At 39.6% G+C, this 19,831-nt stretch overlaps 1 pseudogene; it reads left to right on the plus strand.

The window, feature by feature from the left end:
• Window positions 1-16,700: 16,700 nt before the first annotated feature.
• On the plus strand, window positions 16,701-18,413 carry LOC149219988 (protein EXORDIUM-like 3 pseudogene; annotated as a pseudogene).
• The last annotated feature ends 1,418 nt before the right edge of the window (window positions 18,414-19,831 follow it).

Consider the following 19,831-nt stretch of genomic DNA (forward strand, 5'->3'; position numbering starts at 1 on the left):
CTGAAACCATGAACCACTTATTCAATACATGTGAGTGGGCGAACCTCATTTGGCAAGAGATAGAAGCAATTATGCAGCAAAACAACAGAGATTTAGACTCCATACACAACACTATTAACAATTGGCCAAGCAATTTTTCTGAAAATCCTCAAATCAACGATATCTGGAAAGCTCTACCAGGTTTCATAACTTGGACTCTGTGGAAAGAAAGAAACAGAAGGATTTTTCAAAGCGAGCACAGGAATATGGAACATTTGAGAATTACCTTATTCCAGAACATCCGCCAATTAATTATGGTTAAAAGTAAAGCTGACCCAGCCAGGCGAATCTCTCCTGAGGAACAGCGAATCCTAAACGCTTTCAACATTTGCACCGGCCAAAGTCTCATCCTCCAGGCCAAACAGAAGAACATTAACAACATGCTAACAGGATGGACTCGGCCCCCTGCAGGTTTTCTGAAGTTAAATTTCGACGGAGCCTCGAAAGGAAACCCGGGCCTAGCTGGTATAGGAGGCATAATCTGAAACCATTCAGGCGAAATACTACATATCTACAGCACAGCTCTGGGTGAGGGCACCAACAACGAAATGGAATTCGCAACAATGGAAAAGGGGTTAAAAATCCTTCACAGAAATCACACAGAAAACGCAATAATTGAGGGCGACTCTGAGATAGCCATAGCAGTGGCCAAGAAAATTTACAGGGGCACTCCAATAAGCAAAGTAACGAAGCACTGGCGCCTATCCATGGTCACAGAAAATATTGGGAATTTGCTTGGAAGAATGAAAGGCCTCGTCTTCCAAGCAGTAAGGAGAAAGGCAAATTCGGTCGCCGACCACTTGGCTAACCACGGGATCGAATACCCAGCTGAAATGGTGGACAGCTGTTGGCAAATGGTGGAAAATCATCATTTAAAAGACCGATGCTCTCAACTCGCTCGCTTAGATTTAGTGGCTGCGGAAAGGGCAGGTCAGCATTCCGTTTAATGATCTTACACAGGTACATGGATAGGCCGACGGGACTGGGGCCATCAACTCCTAACAACTACCGCAGGACAAGCCGGTTAAGGGCATTCATGAATATAGCAGGTTACAGGGATTTGTACAGAAACATGATCCAGGATGACATAGCCCGACGCAGAAGCGCGGGATGAAGGGACACGTGGCACTCTCAAGCTCGTGCAGGAGGCAGCGAAGGCAAACATTCCCAATCAATGGAAAACCCCTCCAATTTTTCGCACAAAACATTTATGGTAATCGGACAGGCAAGGATCACACTGCGATCCACTCCCCAGCCCGAAACCTCCCCGCCAATTTCTATATATTTGCTCCTGCTCTCCATTGGAGCATCATGTTTCATGCACTCAGAAGGCAGAGTATCAACTTTCCCATTTGCATTCAGGAGGGTATCAGTCACGAAAGGTTTCTCATGGCGGGCAATAGCAACCGAAATCAATCGGCAAACAAAGACCTGCAGACGGCCCGAGAATTGTTTGAGCGGAGAACTTCTCAGAGGAATAAGAGAAAAATTATAGACTTGGAGGCCTCTGCTAAAGAAGAGGAAGCAAAGCTCTCGGATCACCAGCTCAGCCAGGAAGTGGATTGGTTGCAGGACCCTGGTACGCCCAGCACTAGAGCAACTCAATTTGTCCGCACTCAAGCCGAAGCATGGCGGATAAAGACCATCGTAGCAAAAGCCATGGACGTTCAAGAGGAACAGGCGGAGCAACTTCGCACCCTCCAACAGTTCGCAGCCCAGATGACAAAGGAACACCGAGCTGTGGTCGAAAGCAGCGAATTCAAACTCTGCGCTCTGCATCAGGAGATGGATTCCATCAGCAAAAAGCTCTCGGTTCTGATCAAGCTCCTCCAGAAATCCATTGAGAAGGATAGCAAGCCCACTGATTCGCCGAAGGGAGGACCGTCGTGCATCCACCAGGCCCAGGTCCCCAGGCACAGAGAGGCGCATGCAACCCCTCCCAACAACCATGATTAGTCTCCCCTGTCCCTTTGCGGGACTCTGCTATATTTTCTGTTACTGTGTTTTTTCAGATATGTGATAATCAGTTTTTTGGGATCAAGTCACCCTGCGTGGTGTTATTCTAGGCAGCTCTAGTTCTCTCTATGTCTTCTATAGCTCTCTCTTCCCTTTTCAATCTGTTGCTACTGAGTAAGGCTTGCCATGCAGCCAGCAATCTGCCTCGGCAGAAGTTTTGTAATATATGTTTTACTTGTTAATACAAAAGCTTATTTACAAAAAAAAAAAAAAAATTAATAATAATATTATTATTATTATTATAATATTATTTTTATAATAATAATAATAATAATAATAATAATAATAATAATAATATTATTATTATTATTATTATATTTAAATTAATAAAACGAGTTAGATTTTTCTGATTAGGGGAAACGAGCTTCCACTAATCTCCATACCATTGTCTCTGTTGAGATTATGCAGGTGTTTGATAATTTCAAGGGCTTCTCTGACCTTTCGTTTATAGTGTTGCTCTTCCCTGGCGATAATCGAGGCGCTCTCCAAGCAGACATGGTGCTTAGTCTTTGAGGAGTGCTCTGCAAGGGCGGAAGTACGAGACCTTTCATTCTTAATATCAGCTCCATGTTCTTTGAGTCTGGTCTGCAGGGAGCGACCTGTTTCACCAATGTAGCTTTTTCCACATGAGCAATCAATTTTATAGACCCCTTTAAGTTGATGTCTATCAATATTATCCTTGACAGATCTCATACCTTGCCTAATAGTTCCAGGCGTTGAGAATTGCGTGATTATGTTTTTCCTTCTTAGGATTTTCGCAATCTTATCTGTAACCCCATGAATGTAAGGTAGAAAAACCATACCACACTCAGGTTGATCTTGGGCCTTAGATTCATGAGATAAAAAATAAATAAATAAATAAATAAATAATTAATTAATTAATTAAAATAACCTGTAACAGCCGACTTTCATCTCATTTTACTCTCCTCATTACTATTTAATCTCTCAGCTAAGCTCTTCTTCTATCAAGCATTCAAGTTGTCCTGATGATGGATCCCAGTTGGGATTTGAAATGTTGTTAGAAAATGGTTCTTACTGTGGATTCTCCGGTAACTAAGTCGAAAGCAATAAACCACAGAGGTCTTAAATCCAGAATATTATTATTATTTAGTGTTAATTATAACAATAATCATTTTTTAAGTACGGTTAAGTTTTTAAGTTTTAAGATTATGTTACGTTTATCTCTTTTTTCCATATGAATCATGTTTTATTTTTTTTTCCAAATTTATATTTTACTATGAACAAAATAATATTATTAATATTATTTTATTATTACATTTTATTGCTTTAATATTATTTTAATAATAATATCGTATGTATAGTATTGAGATATATATTATAATATTATTATATGATATATTGTTTATGGGCATAGAGTAGATGGTGATAAGGTGTTCTATAAAGACATTATGTGTTGTAAAGGTCACATGTTCAAAACTCAGTGAGCAAAAATCAAGCCATGCTAAGGGTTGTGTAGCTCAAGTTAGATGTGATCCCTTGATGATTTTGATGGCTTAAATGCCCCTAAGTCACAACTACTCAAACCACAGGTTAAGTGTGCTAGTTATCTCATAACTTAAATAACCTAATAAACCAAAAAAAATATTACATGATATATTGATATTATTATTATTATTAAAATAATATTAATGTAAAAGTTAGATGTGATCCCTTAATTATTTTGATGGCTTAAATGCCCCTAAGTCACAACTACTCAAACCACAAGTGAAGTGTGCTAGTTATCTCATAACTTAAATAACCTAACCAACCATATTTTTTTTTTTTTTTCCTCTATAAAAGCTAATTCAATGAAAAGGAAGGAAAAAAAAAATTACAATGAGGCTGCAGTCTCAGCCGAAAACATTTAAGTTCCTTCTGGGAATCATAACTGCCTCATATTTGGGGAAACTAGTTTAAACTTACAAAAAACCATGCAAAAGACTGGGAGAACGACGACAAAACCGGAATGAAGTCTTGGGATGTCATCATCTGAAACAGTTGATAAACAAGATAGAATTGCCTAACCAGAGAACGAGAAACAAACCCAACCTCCTCGACAACTGGACACGTGTTCCCATACCAAATCTCGCCGTCCTTCGCCACGTCGCTATCCTCCCTGCCACCTGGAAGATCCATCGCCTAAGGAATACTGCTCGAGCTGCCAGCAATGGCCATCGGAGTTGTGGCACCATGAGCACTGCCACCTGGAGTTTCCATCGCCTGAGGAATGTCGCTCGAGCTACCAACAAAAGCCATCGAAACTATGGCTCCATGAGCGCTGCCACCTGGGTGCCGAGTGTCGCCTGCGATATCACCTTCAACATTCTGACCGCCATGCCTGGCTGCCCTGCCTTCATCCGACGGGAGCTGCTCAGAGCCCAGATGAACTTCCATTCTGCGAATGTCCTGAGGAGCATTGTGTTGTTCTTCTTCTTCAGTGAAGATGATAGTGACATTAGCTGAAATAATGGGCCGGTTCAGGTTGCTCTGGAACCTGAAATGATTTGAATGGAAGGCAGAGTGAGGATATTGTCTGCGGGGCGGACTAGGAGGGGGAGAGCTGGCCTGAGAAGAGGGCGGAGAAATAGGTGGTGGTGGCGGAGCATCACTATGCGCAGCCTGAGAGCGAGCGCTACCACCTCGGTCACCTCCTCTGCGACTTCGCAAGCGGTGACGAACCATCGCGCTGCGGCGGGAGAGAAGCTCAGGAGAATTGGGGGTCTGGAAGGAAAACAGAGAATGCGCAGAGGACTCCTGGATAGGGTTCAAAGGGCAGTGCTTGGAATGGGAATAATGGAACCCATTGCCAAAGGTAAGACAACAGAGAAGCCAACAGCGTTTTCCAGTCACAGTTCTGCTGCAGGGGATTCCTGCTTGGAGCGGGCAAATGCTGAAGGACGGAGGGCAAACAGATGGGTTGATGGGCGCCATGTTAAATCGGACATCCTTCATTTCTTGGTCGGAGCGAGCATTAAAGATTTCCTGCAAGCTGGCCTACTCTCGCCTGAAGTGAGTCTGCAGGTGCCATAACTGAGCCTGGGATGGTGCGCTGGCCACTATCTGGCTAAGCCGAGCGCCATCAATCCATCACCTCACCATTAATTTTCTAGAAATTCACCTGCATCCAGGTAACCAAAAAAGATATTACATGATATATTGATATTATTATTATTAATTATAATATTATTGTATTAATATTTTTATTACAATATTATCATTATAATATCATTATAATGTATAATATTAATACTAATTTAATAATAATAGAATTATTATAAAAATTCGACGCAAACTATCAGAGCGAGGATGGCCTTCAGGACCGAAGTCAGGGTTTCAGGCTGTAATGTTACAAGCTTGTACGTCGTCGGTGATAGGGCCTCTGAGGTCACGGTTGAAGCTAGTGTGTGGAGGGTGAGACCTTATTCTAAGCGGTTGTACGCCTAATGGCTCAAGGCATCTGGTTATAACAGGCTCTGTTGAGAGAGTTGTTAGTATAGAGGCTTATCATTAGCTCGAGTGCACACGCGACGTTGGATGTAGCAGAGCGACGCAGTTGAAGACATCAAGGAATTTTTTTTTTGTGTGGATCCGCACGACAGTCATAGATCCATGGGTTTCTATCATCGTTTTTGCTTGTTGGATGCTTGTGTGTACCACAAATTCAAAAGAGGTGTTTTTGTAGCCCCATGGACTGATCAAGTTGCAGGGAATGGGTGGTAAGCACAATGATGGTTCTCACTGTCTTGAAGGTGGGAAATTTCAGGGTTCTGGACAACCTAAATCTAATTAAATCTTTCGATAAGAAATGGAAAGTGAAGGGGTAATGCTAAACCCAATTCTAGCTCCGTTATTGGTGTTGAATGTCGAACATGTACTGGAATTTTCGATCCCTCCGAGATAAAGGAACCACTTTTTACTCGATGTCCATATGATTTAGCTAGTGAATGCAAATCCAAAGTTTAAATTGTCTTTATGCAAGGGTTTCCAATCAGATCTGTATCTAGAGGCCCCTCTTTCAAATCTGGACAAGAAGGAAGCTTTTCAAATTTATGTAAAAACTTTGGAGGGGAGGTAAGCTCTTATCAAGGTTCGAGAAGGGAATCCGGTGCAAGATTTGAAGCAGATCATCCAGGGTAAATTGGGAATTTTGGCGAAATTTCAAAGTTTGATTTATGCGGAGAGAGCAGGGCAAGAAGTCATACACTCGAGATTCATCCATTATCCTAAACCTGACGCTGCTAGGAGGATGTCTTGAAACCAGCTCCAAGGTCCTATATTATTTAAGGATGTCGTAAAGAGAAAGGTTGAAAATGATCAGATCCTTAATATTCTTAGACCCTACATCCTTGAGCAGCTGGAGCAAGCACCATCCATGACAGTAAATATACCAAAGGTAAATGGTTTTTTTTTAATGTCCTTCAATATAAAGTAGTTATATGTAGATTCAATGGGTTTTGGCCCAAGTCGGAAGATCTACATCAATGGGTATTCACCAATTGGACCCCAAATTGTGATATTTACTTGTGCTCCAAAGGATTTTTTGTTGTACAGTTTGACACACAAAAAGATTTGTAATTTGCTCTAAATGAGGGACCATGGTTTTGAGGTGGAGCAGGACTCTTCTTAACTCCGTGGTTTCCAAGTTTCGATGCTACATCAATGGTGGCTACAAAAATGTCCGTATGGGTGAGGTTACACAATCTCCGTCTACCTTTTGGCACCATCAAGTGTTAGAAGGCATTGGAAATTCATTGGGAAAGTTTTTAAAGATGGATTCAGAAAGAACTGAAAAAATGCGTTTTCACTGATGTCGGGATTTGTGTAGAGATAGAACTTAGCAAAGTTCTATCAGATCGCATTCATTTGAATCACAAAAACTTCAAGTGGACTCAACCACTAGATTTTGAAAACATGACATTCAGATGTCGTATTTGTCTTCAAATAAGGCACTTGCAGAACACATGCCCACAAGCTAAAAAAGTCACAAGAAGGACAAAGAAAAGACCCCAAAAGCCAAAGGGATGACAGTATTCATATCCACATCTTTCTGAAGACAAGGAAGAAGAAATGGTGGAGAACCAAAAAAACATGGAAGTATAGAATCAACAAGGAACACAATTGGATGATGGAGCCTTGAAATCACAAGGAACGTCCCTCTAGTGGAATGGAGAACCAATCCGAAACAATGATTCATATCCAAAAAGGTATAGTAGTAACATATATCATATTAGCAAAGCAATAGAAGGTGGTCTTACCCATTCAAAACGAAGTAGGGGGCATTAAGTGAACCCATACATCTAAAAGGTCAGACTCAGACAAAGAAGTTTCGCCAAAGGTGGAAGGAAACCAACTAGAAATAGTATCGACCACTCCGAATCAAGGAGTTTGGTGAAAGGTGGAAAAAAAGAAAGGAAAAAAAGGGAAATTAACTAATTATTATCACACTTAACCTCGACAATTTTATATAAGTTTTATTTTTTGTTTCTTCTCTTTTTGTGCATTGGTTGAAAGGTTGATTTGATCGAAGCATCTGCAAAATTTAATTTTGTTCCTTTGTTTTTAAGTTGAATAAAATTATGATTTTTTCTTCCAAAAAAAATAGAACTATTATATTATATATTAATATTATCTTCTTATGATTATATTTTTATTATGATAATATTTTTTTTTAAATAAATATAGTTTAATTTAAGTTTTTAAAATTTTAGGTTGATGTTAGTTTTATTTATTTTTGTGTAATTTGCTTATTTATCATTTTTTTGTATGTGTTCATTTTTTTTTTGTATTTATTGCTAAGCTACACTCTTTTCGCACTTAAATCTTTGTCATGAAAATAAATTTTGCTAGTAATCCCAACCCTAAACATAATTATAATAATATTAATGTGGTTCTTCAAAATTATAATTATAATATATCTATATATATATATATATATATATATATATATATATATATATATATATATATATATATATATATATATATAGTCAAACAACAATTTATATGTAAGAAAATTTCAATAAAAGATAATATAAATGAATTTTTAATATTTTTGGATTCACCCCTTAGGTTTAGGATCTTTCATTTGACCTAAACGTGAGAGGCAAGGCCACATAGGTGACAACGGGTGACTTTCCTAATAGTTTCCCCTTCATTATCGCCTATGGGACCAAACATTTCCTTTAGCAAGAGTTTAAGCAACAATATGTAGCTTAATGGAAGTTTTTATTGTTTGTAATTGATTTTTCCTTCCTTAATTCATCTACCATCAACCCTTTGTTTTAATGACTTTTCTTGATGCAAACTTATTTTTTATGTCTTTTATTTTTCGATGTATGTTTTCTATAGAATTTGGTTTCATGAAAAATATAATAAATATAAATAGATATAAATAATTGGTAGAAATTGTACTAATTTTATATTCTTTTTTCTCATGCAAGTTTCATTTTTTGTTTCTAAATCGACTTGAAAATTTAGTTGTGGAATATTAAGTTAGATGTTAAACATTGATTATGGAAAGAAAACACTACATGTATTATCATACTTTCAAAGGCCTCAATCCAAAGATCCACATTCTCTTCATGCTTCAAGGTCATTTGAACAACCTATCACTAAAGGAGATGTCAACTCTTATGAGAATGTGTCTAATATCCAAATAATATATGAGAGAATAGGTTCATCTAGTGATCAAAGTGATATAATTCATTTTCACTAGAAATTGACAATGAAGATATTGAAGGTTTTTCCTTGGGATATGATAAAATACATTCATGGAAAATAAGAAAGGTGAATGGGACATAGGGACAAACTTCCAAGAAGATTGCGTCTCAATGTTTACATATATTCAAAAAGTACCTCCAAAAAATGAGAATGAGAGTTCATGAGAAGTTAGATGCAATGCATGTAGTTGGAAAACTGGCAAGGAAGTGAAATTTCAAAATAAGTTAGATACGATAGATAAGCATGCAAGAAAGGTGTATGAGAAAAAAAAATGGTAAGGAGAAATGTACTATTAAATGGAAATATTCTAAGGAATGTCGAAATGTCAAATTTGAAGATGAATATAAGAAATATTTAATAAGGGAAAGCTTGAGGCAAATGGAGGAACCATCAAATCTCTATTTAGAAATACAATGGAAATAAATTTGTTTGACCCTGAAAAGTTTTGGAATAAGCAAGGAGAATCCACAAATCTTCCAAACATCTAAGATGACACAATTAAGAAATGTACTTCACAGCTTATCTAATGGTCATCTAATGATATATTATCCACATTACATTAAATACCTATCTTTTCTTAAGGTGTCAAATTTTTCATCTTCACATTGGTCTATAGCAAGTGGTTGGGTCTAGGAAATATATCTAGCTCAAGTAGAAAATGATGATATAAAACAAAAGATTTCAAATGCTAGGTTTTTGTCAATGCCATTGGATGAGGTTACAACTATTGATAATACTTCATGGATATGCATGAGTATTTATATGGTTAATGACCATATTAGGCATTCACATCTACTTGGGATTCATAAAATGAGGGAGAATTCTACAACTGAAAATATTTATGAACTTGTTATTAATAGTTTGAAGGAAATTGATGGTATAGATAATTTAATGATTGCACAGAAGTTGGTATGTATTAGAGTAAATGGAGCATCAGTACTGTAAGGACAGAGGAACAACCTTTGTGTTAGACTACAATTATCAACTTCATCGTATATGCTAAGTATTTATTGTACGACTCATAGAATGAATCTTGCATTCAAAATAGTATGCAATTTTTCATCGATTTCAAAAGTTGAAGATATTATATGAGAGGCTTTTGCATACTTTTTTCGTAGTCCCAAACTATTTTCAAAGTTTCCAAAATTTGTTGATGGTGTTACAAATAAAAACAAGTTATTAAAATATGTTGATACAAGATGGATCTCATTGAATGGACCATCTCAATAACTATAGTGAGTACCAATCATTGGTAGGGGTGATGTATGAACATCGCTTTAGTGTAGACAAAGCTCAAGCTCTTCTCTTTTGATTAACTATTATAGAGACATTATTAACATTGAGTGGAATTATTCATATGCTAGATGAAATGAATGTTCTTATGAAAATGTCTCAAAGTCACACAATGTACATTGCAAAATACACAAATGCAAGAAAATTAGCTTGTCTTTCATTGGTTAACTTTTATACGATATTGGAGTCTTTTACATGTCCACAATTTACAAATTGGAATAAAATCATCAATACATAAAATACTAAAAAAACGAAGTTTGATGAAAAGAAGATATTATGTATGGTGATGTGTGGGTATATGGTTCCCTTTGATTATTGATAAGGTAGAACGGTTCACCAAAGAGTACCCTATGTCAAGAGACCTATTCGATAATGTTTCCATTTTATTAAGACACAACTTAACAAAAATTGCACAATCACTAGCATCAGAGATCAGAAGACAATTTCTTCGAGATGAATTACTGGAGGTCACATCTGAAGTGTATCCTCAATATTGGAATAATAAACATTATCAAAACACTATAAAATATAACATTGTGGTTAAATTAAAAACTTTGGTGCACCACTTTTTCCATAAGGTACAAATACATGGATATAGATTCAAGGGATTTTGGATCTATCAAAATTGTTCAACAAGCCACACACTTCGTTGAAACAATGTGGAAACAGTTTCCTATTTTGGAGAATCTCTAGAATATGGTGCAATAATGAACATATGGACTATTTTATGTGCTAGTCAATACTTACAAAAAAATTATCATAATATTTCAAATTAGCAGATTTGTGTCAAACCATGATTTTGGGATTAGTGGAGGGTGAGAGGATGTTCAGTGCACTATCATTTTTAAATTCAAAGTTGCTCTTTGTAGGCTCAAAATGATAGTCCAATTGGAAAATACTATTTTTAGAATGAAGAAAATGAGGACCAAAATGAGAACTACGAAAGTGATATACCACATGATTTTATCTAGTCCAATATATATGAAGGTCCGGGGGACACTTATTTTATATACATGTTCCATTGGTAGCGTAAGAAATAGAGAATGGAATAGTACGAACAATGTGATTCTTTTTATTTGATTGAAATTATTTTTCCTCTATTTTTGGTGCAGGTTCGAAATTATTTATCACAACTCAGCTTGACATTGTGTTTGAGGTAAGAACAGGTTCTATAGTTTGTATTTTTCATTGTAACATTGAAGTCACATTTCCTTGATGCAAATTATTTTAAGATTGATGTCTTAATAGTTAACTATTACTTTATCTATTTCTTGTTTGTGACAGAAAATGAAGCTAGAATTTGATGACGTGAGAATCTATATTTTCACATAGATAGTGTCCTAGTATTAAAGGATCAATAACTAATTTAACATGAATTATGCTAAGCAAAAATGGGATCATTTTAATTAGATGAATATTTTTTTATGTCTAGCTCAGATATCTTTGTCGCTCTTAACCGATTGTTTGCTTGTTGCATTTGGAGCAATTTTCCAAGTTTGAAAATTTTGAGTTTCTTTTGGTTAGAAAATATAATCTTTTGAATGCTTCTAGTTCTCATTTGATGTTTAATTGAACCTTTTGTTGTGGCATGATTGATTTTATATTATTTTTATTAATTTAAGGGTTTTGGTTAAAGTTAAAGACCTTTGTTGAGTAAAAATTCTTTTTGTTATATTTATTTGAGAAAAATATGTTATTAGGCTTAATAATTGACTTAAATTATTCTATGGGCATTCAATGTGTTTTTTATAATAATTATTATTTTCTTCATATATTTTATTATTCAAAGAAAGTTGTTTTGTTTTTTTACTTTGTGATGTGATTAAAGAATCTTTACCTTTTAGAAAGCTCAGTGTTGCGTCTTGTAATCAAGAATAAGATAATGATTTCAATTTTAGAACGCAGATATTTTATGTTTTATACAAATTTGTCATTTTTCCATCATTACACTTAGAATAGTAAGTTAGATACTTTAGGTATTAATTAAAATTACGGTAAGTTTAATATCCTTTGAACAAATACAATTTTACTTTTATATTCTACCTCAGCCAACAAATACGTTCCCAAATACAAGATCTTCTCACCAAATACAATCTATTCTTTGATAAAAATTGGAAATATTTAATAGAATCCATTTCCGAGATCAAAAAAATATTATCTTTCCTTTTACAATCACTTCAATGTCAAATATAGCCAAAATATAGAAAGAATAGCATCAGCTTCCTTTCTCCAATGTACCTACCACCAATGCATCGATGACAGCACAAAAAAGAAATTGCAGGGATACAAGTTGTTTATAATAATCATGAAAAATAATTTATCCTCATTGAAATTGACATTTCCGACTTTCCTATGGACGCTTAAAGCATCCCAATCTTGAATCTAGCTGTGACAAAATTGGAAGATTTTGTCGTGCACCAACACATGTCACCTGCGACAATGCTGTTTTGCTGAACAGAACGTTAAAAAAAAAATGAAATATATGAAAATGGTTTGAGTTTAATAATGTTTTAATAGTATTTATTTAATGGGTTTGGTGTATGTTTTAAAATTATTTTTGTTTAGTTAAGCGTTAGTTTTTTTTGGACTTAAAAAAATAGGTAAACTGCCTAAAACAAGAGGTAAAGTGAAAGTGGCTCCCTTAAGGACTACCAATAAGTTGGAGCAGGTTCACAAGGAGTGAAGTCGTTGCTTGATGAACGCAGAGAACAGACATGATGCAGGGAAAAGTTATGGAGAAATAGTGAATTAACAGTCTGGGTTTCGTGGACTTGATGGTTCATGGCAAAACCATTCAAGCTCTGGTGGACACGGGGGCCACTCATAACTTCATGACGACACGGTTAGCAAAAGAGGTTGGACTAATGATCTTCCCATCAAATGTGGAAGTCAAGGCAGTGAACTCTAGAGCTAAAGTGGCAGGTCTAGCACACGAAGTCCCTGTGCAGATAAAAGACTGGAAGGGTCAGTCGGACTTCACAATGATGGAGATGAACGACTTCGATATGATACTCGGACAAGATTTCTTGAAGGGCAACAAGGCAATTGTTGTCCCCTTCTGTGATGAGGTGGTGCTGGTTGAACAGTCACAAACTTGGACTTTGCCCACTCATAGGCAAAGGAGGGAAGTCAAGGTGCAGCATGTTTTAGCACTGAGTTTGGAGAAGGCTATGAAGGAGTCAAATATGGAGACATATGCGATGATGTTCAAGGATGTCGAAGGTGATGGAGTGGCGACGCCTGTTCCAGCTGAGATTTCTGAGGTACTGGCCAAATATGTGGATTTGATGCCTAATGAGCTACCAAAGAAACTTCCACCAAGGCATGCAGTGGACCATAGCATTGAGCTTGAGCCAGGAAAGCAACCCCCGGCTAAAGCACCTTATCGGTTGTCAGGACCTGAGTTGGAGGAATTGAAGCGATAGCTAAAGGAGTTAGCTAATGCAGGTTTCATCAGATCTTCAAGGTCCCCTTATGGAGCTCCGGTATTATTCCAGCGAAAGAAAGATTCGAATGAGCTACGGATGTGCTGTGATTACCGTGCATTGAACAAGTAGACAGTAAGGAACATGTATCCTTTGCCATTGGCTGCTGATTGCTTTGACAAGCTTGTGAAAGCCCAAGTGTTTTCCAAGCTGGACTTGAGGCATGGGTATTACCAGGTGCGGATAGCTGAAGGAGACGAGAAGAAGACCACGATAGTAACAAGGTATGGTAGCTTTGAGTTCCTTGTTATGCCATTCGGGTTGTGTAATGCTCCTTCTACGTTTTGCACCTTGATGAATGATGTCCTACGACCATACTTGGATTCGTTCGTAGTAGTATACTTGGACGATATAGTGGTGTTCAGTGACAACATGGAAGATCATAAGAAGCGCTTGGCGATGGTGTTCGAGGCACTGAGGGCAAATCAGTTGTTCTTGAAGAAGTCTAAGTGTGTGTTCGCTCAGACCAAGATTCCGTTCCTTGGACATATTGTTGGTTAAGGGTACATATGGATGGAGCCGAGCAAAGTGAAGGCGATCAAGGATTGGGTTGAATCGAAGAATGTCCATGAGATGAGGGTGTTTTTGGGCATGACCAACTACCAACGGAATTTTGTAGAGGGGTACTCCAAGGTAACATCATCACTGACAGACCTATTGAAGAAAGACAAGAGGTGGAATTGGACGGATAAATGTCAGGTGACATTTGATGACTTGAAGAAGAGGATGGTTACGGCACCGATACTGAAGTTGCCAGACTTCGAGTGACCGTTTGAGGTACACACTGATGCTTAGGATTTTGCCATAGGAGGGGTTCTTATGCAAGATGGGAATCCGGTGGCGTACGAGAGTCGAAAGTTTTAGGATAGAGAATGGAGGTATCCGGTCCATGAGAAGGAGATGACTGCAATCATTCAATGTCTTCATGTATGGAGGCATTACCTAATTGGGAAGCTTGTCCTGACGATGAACCACACTGGTTGGTTCGAAACGCGTCGACAATGATTTTCTGAATGTGATTTACGTCGAAATTTCTTCTTATAATTGTTATGGATCACAGAAGCCTCAATTCAACCAAGTTGTTTGTTGTCAAGATGGACAGCGTTGTAGCGAGTTATTTTGTATCACAACCAAAGCTTTTTGCGAAGCAAGCTCGTTGGCAAGACTTCTTGGCAGAATTCGACATGACTATCGAGTATAGACCGGGAAGGCACAATGCGGTAGCAGATGCCCTTAGCAAGAAGGGACAACTTGCAACATTGGAAGGAGAAGACCAGGCAGCTAGGAGTAAGAGTCAAGTGCTGATGTCAGAAGAGATGCAAAATAAGCTCAAGGAAAGTTTTGAAACCGATACTTTGGTGCAGAATATAGTGAAACAGGTGAAGGAGGGGAAGACACAAAAGTTCTTTCTCTGAGATGGATTCTTGTTCTTTGGAAACCGGCTCTCTGTTCCAAAGTCATCTGGGCTCAGGAGGCACCTTTTGAAGGAGTGCCACAACTCGCCATGCGCTAGCCACCCAGGGGTGTGTCATTCTTTGGCATTGTTGGAGAGAGGATTCTTTTGGGAGAAGATGCGAGAGGATGTAGAGGAGTATGTACATACATGCATCATTTATCAGCAGGACAAATCAGATAATCAGAGACAAGGAGGACTGTTGCAGCCTTTACCGATTCCTGAGAGGCCATGGATGAGTGTCTTGATGGACTTCATCACTTAGTTGCCACAGGTTCAGGGGTATAATGGGATTATGGTCGTGGTTGATTGCTTTTCCAAGTATGCTGTCTTTGTTCCAACAAAGATACCTTGTGAAGCCGAGCGGACTGCGGAGTTGTTCTTCAAGAACATTGTGAAGTATTGCGGGATGCCATTAAGCATTGTGTCAGATAGAGATCCACATTTTACAGGCAGATTTTGGCCCACATTGTTCAAGTTAGTCGGGACAGAGTTGTTGATGAGTTTGAGTTACCATCCGCAGACAGATGGGCAGACCGAGAGGATCAACGCATTGCTGGAGGACTACTTGCGACATTATGTGACAGTTGATCAGAAGAATTGTCCTGAACTCTTGGATATTGCTCAGTTCAGTTACAATATTCAAAAGAGTTTTGCGACAGGGTATAGTCCATTTGAGTTGGTGAATGGGCAGATGCCGGTTGCACCGCATACTGTAGTGACAGGAGGGTTTTTGAGGAGTCCTCATGCAAAGAAATTCATGAAGGCTTCGGATGAGACCTTGGAGTTGGCATGGTTGCACTTGCACGAAGCTGCAAGGAGAATGAAGAAATGGGATGATAGAGGAAGACGGGATGCGCACTTCAGTGTGGGAGATATGGTGTTTCTCAGGATTACCGGGGAGCAGTTTAAGCCAGCCAAGGGGACTGTGAGAAAAGTGACACGGAAATATGAGGGACCATGCCGAGTGAAGAAGAGAGTGGGGGAAGTTGCTTATGAGCTGCAGCTTCCACACCATATGCACATGAAGCATTTGGTTTTTCACATGAGTCAGTTGAAGAGATGCAGACTTGATGCTGATCATCGAGAGAGAGCTGAACCGCCGAGAGGACCAGCCGGGATTGTGGACAAGCCAGGACTGGAGTTGGATAAGATTTTGAGCTACAAGGCTACAAGGATTGGTTGCCACATGAAACAAGAGTATCTTGTCAGATGGAAGAATGCATTGAAGGAGGAAAGCTGGGAATCGAAGGACTCGCTTTGGAGATGGAAGAAGAAGATTGTGAAGTATGAACGGAAGATACTGAGGCAGTTGGGATTGTCGAGGGCGACAATGATTTCGAGTGGGGGAGGATGTAACGCCCTGCGGTTGACAGGCGACCGAGCGCGCTCTCCACCACCGTGCGAAATTGACTAAGGCATAAAACCAAGCGTGGGGCGACCAAGGACGAAATGCATATGACATAGGCGATGTTGGTGTTCCATGTTTTATAGGGCGAGTTGGGGAACTCGTCACACCACAAGCCGACCGTAGACGAAGGCAAACGTGAGGGCGAGTTGGGAGGCAGTCCCGCGCCATGGGTGGGCTGACTACACGAGGACGACATAATTTTTGTAAAGACGCAGCAGTTGGGAATTAGTTGGAGGGTCGGCCAAAGGGCGTAACTCCATGCAAGGAAACATATATACATACGATGGGAGGATGGCATTTTCACCATCGCACTTCGCACTTGAGTCTCAACAAGAGATGCGAGGAACAAGAGGTGCAACCACAATATAGGCACGAGTTATGTGCCTGCCCGCCGAGCACGGTTGCACAAGGAACTCGGCACGAACGTTGGGCAGTTGAAGGTGTGGGTGGAGGGCATTCTAAGGCGCCCACCCGCCAAAGTATTGAGACGAGTTTTGGGTTGCGTTTGGGAAGTGGGTCGTGCACGGGCACGCCCGCCCGACTCGGTAAAGAAGACTTGTGTTGTATATTTGGTTGAGTTGTGGTGAGACCACCGTGCGCTCTTGCACGGGTGGGCGCCCAACTCGGGTGTAACGTCGGTTGAGTTATACTCCCGGTCATTGTACAAAAATTCTCTCATATAATAAAAGATTATTTTACATGTGATGTTGTTCTCCTGTTGTTCTATGATGTTATTATATTAATGGATTCCGCACATTAATATGTTATTCATGTTTAATGATGAATGTTAAGGCGTAGTTCGTAAAGTAATGTAACAATGGTGAATGTTAATTACTTAGGCGGTGCCGCACCTGGCCAATTTAACGAAAAAAGAATTGGGGGTGTGACAACATGGGTCCTCTTCTCACAGAGGGAACGCAGGCCTACGTGATCTGGTATGGAAATTGGGAGGTTGCCCAAAAAAACATTATCAGGGATTTCTTGAAGCCGTAGTCTAACTAGCAGGAGGAATCGTTTGTAAAGTTATGGAAATTCTAGTTATATTTGGAGAAAATTCGGCAAGGATTTTTGTAAATCCAAGTTATAGTTGTTAAATTTTAAAATTTTAGGTGTCCTAGACATTTTTGATGGTGCTGAATCTATGTCCACCATCAAAAACACAATTCAAACACTGTCTCTACAAAAAAATTTATTTTTTTTTTACCAGAATTGCAGCCACTTTTGACCATGGCAATTCCTCCGCCTCGTTAGACGACTCCTTTCTTGAACTCAATCTCCGCCCCTAATAACATTACAGAAAGCCCTTCGATTCAACAATGGTGTAGGACTGTACAAATGTACACCGATAAGATCGGATCGAACGTTTCGGTGTCCATATCTCTGGCTGGCGAGTTCGAGGACGACTACTCGCAGGGGAAGTCGTTGTCTAGAATCTCGATGCAACAGGTGATCAAGAACGCCCGCGTGGACCACAACGGGTCCCTCCCAACAGCCCCCTGGGCATGGGGTGTACCTCATCTTGGCCGTTGCTGACGTGGAGATGCAGGACTATTGCCGGGCGGTGTGCAGCTTCCATTACTTCACTTACCCTTCCGTCACTAGCTACGCGCTCCCCTATGCGTGGATCGGCAACTCCAGCCAGCTGTGCCCCAATGTGTGTGCCTATCCTTTTACGGCGCCAGCGTACATGGGACCGTCCGCCAAGGCGCTGAAGGCTCCCAATGGAGACGTCGAGATTAACGACATGATTAGCGTCGTTGCCCACGAAGTAGCAGAGATTTCGATGAATCTGCTGATTAATGCGTGGTTTCCCAAGGACGATCCCACCGCTCCGACAGAGATCGGAGGTCTGTGCGAGGGCTTGTATGGGAGCAACGGCGGCGAGGGTTACACTGAAATGGCGCTACAAGATGGAGGCGGCCCCAGTTACAATGTTGCTGCGATGAGCTTCTTTGGCTCGGACCTTGCTTTGCCAGCTTGCATTGTGCATTTTTGAGATGGAAGGCCTTACCTTGCTCCATAGAATTGCATAGAGACTACCTCACACTGGCTTCCTAGTCTGTGCTCTATGCAGTTTTGAGAGACAGTGCCTTAATTGAATCCCAGGATTGTGTAGTGCAATTTCCTGGGTAGAAGTCATGTTGACTTAAACTACGCATTGCATAGTTCTAGTCCTCAACAGGCCAAACTGAAATGTGCTCTGCGCAGTTTCAACAGTCAGTCAGTCAGTTCATTGGCATCCTAGATTGTGCTCTGTGTAGTTCCAACAGTGAGTGTCTCAGCCTCTCCTAGAGAAAACTACATAATTTTACCAAGCAGTCACCTAGGTGTGTTGCATGTCAGTCCTCAAGTTGCTTTTGGTTTTAAATTGACATTTTTTTCTGTGAGCATTGCTTTGTCTCTAGGTATCACAGGTGTTGATCAGTTCCTCAGCAATATAGGTATAATGGTTTCCAAGAAAGCAGGGTCAAAGGACACAATTGAGAGCACAACTGAAGATGTGGTTGAGCAAGTGTCTATGAGCTTGCCCATCTATGAAAATACTAAGTTGTTCATAGACAAAGAGATCAAGATCACATGGCAAGACATCAATGACATCTTTTCAGGCACCTTTGTGGAGAATCTAGAGGAACACAGGGTCTATGTCAGTCTACAAAGTCTTGCTTGTACCGAGTTGCAAGCAGGTATCCCGCATTTCCATGTGTGGACATGATCCAATGGATTTTCTCTCATATTGATCCAGAGAAAATGGTACTAAGCAGTGTCAGTGGAACAAAACTTGCAACCTTCAGGGCAGAGAAATTTCATGAGATATAACACATGTTGCAGTCGGTGAACAAAATGGATGCACTCTTCACCAATCCCAGTAGTAGTGCGAACTCAAAAGACATCTTGAATAGCTAGGTGAGAGAGTTTTCTAAATTCAGGACAACACCCAACTAGGTATACAAGACAAAGACATTGAGGAAGGTTTATCATTTCTTGGTCATCTTCGCACACTGCTTGTATGGCCAGGAGAGTACAGAAACCTTCCTGCAGAGATGGGTGATTGTATTGGATCAGTTAGTGAACGAAGGAAGACCTTTCAATTGGTTCAACATGTTGGCTCTCAATCTGAAAGGGCAAGTAACAAATTCCCTACATTTGCCCAAGGGTTAGCAAGCAAAGCTCTTCATGTCCCTACATTCTTGATGCAGTATGTGCTCATCAACAGTTCCCTTGCTTGGGTTGGGCATGGACACCTTCAGAAACCTTTGTGCAAATCTATTGTAGGTTGTTATCCAAGTGCAGCTTCTGTGGAGTTATACTATAACTATCATACCACTTCGTCACCCTGGTGTACAGGATGATCTTTCCGCAGGATCTGCCTTGCATTTCACAGACAGCGATGGAGGCATTGGTTAACATAGAAGA

Source organism: Pinus tabuliformis, chromosome Q (genome assembly GCF_031772625.1).
Source record: "Pinus tabuliformis cultivar Carrire ecotype Pingquan chromosome Q, CPIR1, whole genome shotgun sequence".
Taxonomy (NCBI): Eukaryota; Viridiplantae; Streptophyta; class Pinopsida; order Pinales; family Pinaceae; genus Pinus; species Pinus tabuliformis.